General features: G+C 41.1%; 1 non-coding gene across 1 annotated transcript; it reads left to right on the forward strand.

The window, feature by feature from the left end:
• Positions 1-690: 690 nt before the first annotated feature.
• LOC133827915 (small nucleolar RNA R71) lies at positions 691-797 on the forward strand. The gene has a single exon (XR_009890563.1). It is a non-coding gene; the product is annotated as a small nucleolar RNA R71 (small nucleolar RNA).
• The last annotated feature ends 3,564 nt before the right edge of the window (positions 798-4,361 follow it).

The following is a 4,361-nucleotide window of genomic DNA, read 5'->3' on the forward strand; positions in this document are numbered from 1 at the left end:
CTGATGGAAGAGCGAGTTTCTGTCATAAACTGTGTTTGAGTGTTGGTGAGGGTCAACAATGCAGTTTGTAATTCATTAGGCCTTTCAGGTGGAGCTTGATTCATTGACTGTTGAGTCCTAGGCTGTTGTGAGAAAGAGGCTTGATGCATAGGTGACTGAGGCATATTATTATGAAATTGGCCCTGAAACTGAGGTTGCTGGCCCTGATTATTCCTCCAAGAAAAATTAGGATGATTTCGCCACCCTGGATTGTAAGTATTGGCGAATGGATTATTTACTGGCCTTTGAAAGTTTTCCACCGCTTGAACCTGAGCTTGATCCATCGGAATGTTATTATTCATACAGATAGGGCACTGATCAACAGAATGAACACCACCACACATTTCACACCTCACTGCCATCTGAACTGCATTAGCAGATACACTGCTCTGTTGTAACTGCTTTGTCAGAGAGGCTACTTGCGCTGTTAAAGCAGTAATTGCATCTAGCTCATGCACCCCAGCTACCTTTCTAGCTCCTGATGATCTTTCCTCTGACCACTGATGGTTGTTTGTAGCCATGTCCTCCAGCAGCTCATAAGCACCAGTTGCGCTCTTGCTCATAAAAGTGCCACCTGCTGCAGCATCAATAATGGTTCTGGTTGTTGGACATAAACCATTGTAGAAATTCTGTACTAGCATCCACTGTTCAATGCCATGATGAGGACATCTTCTCAGGAGTTCCTTAAACCGTTCCCACGCCTCATATAATGACTCTCCGTCATTCTGGCAAAAGTTATTTATCTCTCCCCTTAATTTAACAGCTTTGGACGGAGGGAAGAATTTGGACAAAAACTTCTGAGCTAGATCTTGCCAAGTGACAATGGAGTTTGGCTGCAGAGAATTCAGCCAACTTTTAGCTCTGTCCCTTAGAGAAAATGGGAAGAGCCTAAGCTTGATTGCGTCATCACTCACCCCATTATATTTGAAGGTTCCACACAATTCCAGGAAGTTGGACAAATGGGTGTGAGGATCTTCAGAGGGCAACCCATTGAATTGCACAGAGGACTGCACCATTTGTAAAATAGCAGGCTTGATTTCGAAGTTGTTGGCCTCTACAGCTGGTGGGCGTATACTATTTTGTACTCCCGTCAGAGTGGGTAGCACATAATCTCTCAGACTCCTCTCAGCGTTGGTCTGAGCCTGAACCCCTTGGACAACTCCTGGATTTAGACCATTCCTGCCATCTCCATCATTCTGTGCCATCTTCACAGAATTCTGGGTCTCTCTCTTAGTCTTTCTGATTTGATTGCAAGACTTTTCGATCTCGGGATTCAGAGGAACAAGTGTGGCTTTTCCTTTTCTGCCACGCATATACCAAAATTCACCTGAGATAGAAAAATTTAGCAACTAAACAGATTAGAAGCAAATAAATTAAAATCAAATTAGAATAAAAATTAATTAAACTGATATTGATAATTTTCAGTCCCCGGCAACGGCGCCAAAAACTTGTTGCGATAGTTTTGCTATGCAAGTGCACACAGTCGCGAACTTGTAATAAAATGGTAAAACCAAGTATCGTCCTCAAGGACTGAATTATCAATTACCAGTCAATTAATCTCTTGTTCTATTTGATGAATTAAAACTTCTTGATTTTTGTAAAATACAGCAAAAGAACCGATAAAGTGCAGAAATAATAATCGACAATTAAATAGCATAATAACTAATAGTAAAAACTCTTAATTCAATCACTGAGAAACAATTAGGATATTCAATCTCATCAACTATCCTTCCTATTATTCCCTAATGCCAAGTATGAATTCTTCTTATTTTTACCTAATTCAATTAACAAGTTGAGACAGCAGCCTATAATCATTCTATGAATTATAAACTCAACCTAGGTGACAATTTCCTATATTTCTATGGTAAATTGAACCACAAAGGTAGCATTAAATTCCACAACTTAATAACAGTTACACAATTAATTCAGATACTTTCGTTCTAAATTAGAATTATGTCCAATATAACCACAGCATAATTAAATCTCACTTCTCAGATTTTGACTTAAAAACATATATATATATATATGACTAAAGATGGCCAATCAATAATCAATCTATAAGAACAGGTTATAAGGAATTGAAGAAGATTGAAGAAGAGGAAATTAAAATTGCATTAGGTCATAATAGAAATTCAAGTGATTCAATTGAACATCCTAAACAGAAAATTAGTTCATAGTCATAGTGCTAATCACAACAGAAATTAAAAATAACATCAGGAAGAAAAACATGTAAAAATACTCTAAGCTTGAGCCTTCAACACCAGAACTCCTCCCTTCGTCCGTACCCCCTTCTCTCTTCTTTTTCGTCCTTTAAAACCTAGGATTTTTTAGATTTTAGAGAGGCGGGCCGCGGCTCTACATACACTATGCCGCGGCCCGTGTCAAAATTTCTGGGCAGACTATCCTTTCAATGTCGCGGCTCTCTGAAGCCATGCCGCGGCCCGCATCATTGTCTTCTGGGCAGAATGCCCATCCATGCCGCGGCTCTACCTAGCCATGCCGCGGCCCGAAGATGTCCTCAAAAACCATGCTTCTGTTTCTCCCCCTAGCCGCGACCCTACTTTGATCAAGCCGTGGCTCTTAAGGAATTCTTCAATTCTTCAAGTTTTCATCCCAAAATTTCACCAACACTTCCAAATTGTGTTGAGAACCATTCTTGATCAAAATATGATGAAAAAATCGATTATTTCTTCCCTTTCTTTGGCATTTCCTTCCACATGCTCAATTCTTCCTGATATTCACAAAAACAACCAAACAAAGCGTAAACCCGCGCTAAAACAAGGAAAAACAAAATAAAAGACTACTAAAAACATCACCAAAACATCATAAAAACTAGACTCATCAACTAGAGGGTCATTATGAGGAAACTGGACGTGTGAAGCGTCCTCTTTAATGAAGGTAATGGGTTGGGACTCAACCCTTTGTTGTTTTGGAGCTCGTGGTTCAGGCTCATAGGGAGATCGATCCCCTGTTTGAGATCCTAGACATACCTCTTTTGGGCATTTCTACCTGACCCTATAATGTACGGTCCTCCTGCGATGGTTATTACATCTTCTCCATCGATTAGGGGAGGTCAATTAACCTCCCTCACATGTGGGGCTACAGATTGCTGGGTAGGTTGGGCCAGAGCTACCTTTTGTTCCAGCGAAGCCTGGGCTGGGTTTTGGTTTCGAACATACTGCCCGGGGTAACCTCTTGAGATCAACCCTTCAATCTCATCTTTTAACTGTCTGCATTCATTAGTGGTGTGACCTACATCCCTATGGAATCTGCATAAATTGCTTGAATCTCTTTTAGATTTTTGGTTTCGCATCGCATCAGGTCCCCTGAAATGGACCTGATTTTCATTTGCAATAAAGATATTTTCCCAAGTATCTGTGAGCTCAGTATACACTGTATAAATGGAGAATTATTTATCTTCGTTCTTTTTCTTACCCCCGTGAGCCTCTAAGTTATTCCCTTCATTCTTCTTTCTTTTAGAAGGGTTATCTCTTGAGGGTCGTGTCGTGGAGGGTGTAGCCGAGGTGATGGCTGAGTTAATGTTTGTCATTATAGTTATTACGGGCGGAGGAGTTAGTTTAAGTGCCAACCTCTCATCTTCTACATTGACAAACCTCTGAGCCTGAGTATTGAACTCGACTATTGACCTCACAGGTTTCCTTTGCATGTCATCCCAAAGGGGAATCCTTGGCAATACTCTAGCTCATACTACCATGAGATGACCATTGTCGTCAACATTGCGAGCTCGCACCCCTTCTATGTTAAACCTTGCCAGGTAGCCTCACCCAGCTGTTGCTTGACATTGGTCAATGTAGATGCCTCAGGTTTGATGCTCTTCATAACTTGGAACTATTTTTTGAATTCTCTGGACAATTGTTCCCATGATGAGATTGAATGTCTTCGGAATTTGTCGAACCAATTCTTTGTTGGTCCAGTGAGTGTGGTCAGAAAGAGCATACACCTGAGCTCATACCTGACGTTACTAGCTTGCATTACCGTATTGTTTACTCATGTGGCTGCTTGGGTCGGTGGTCCCATTGTAGGGTGCCATATGGAGTATTTTGAAACCATTGGGAAACGATGTATTTGAGATATGGGGGGCAAAAGGCTCGAGTTCCTCATCAGAGTCATAAGCCTTTCCTTTATTTTTCCCTTCTTGAAGGAGTCTGAATGCTTCCTCTAGCTGGTTGATCCTCTCCTGGACCAAATCCACCAGAGGGGGAGCTTACACTACTAGAAGTTGGTTATTGTTTGTGAGAACTCCAACTCCTTGTTGCAGCATAGGGTTATATTGATTTCCATATACTGGTTGTAGGAGCTCT

Source organism: Humulus lupulus, chromosome 3 (assembly GCF_963169125.1).
Source record: "Humulus lupulus chromosome 3, drHumLupu1.1, whole genome shotgun sequence".
Lineage (NCBI taxonomy): Eukaryota > Viridiplantae > Streptophyta > Magnoliopsida > Rosales > Cannabaceae > Humulus > Humulus lupulus.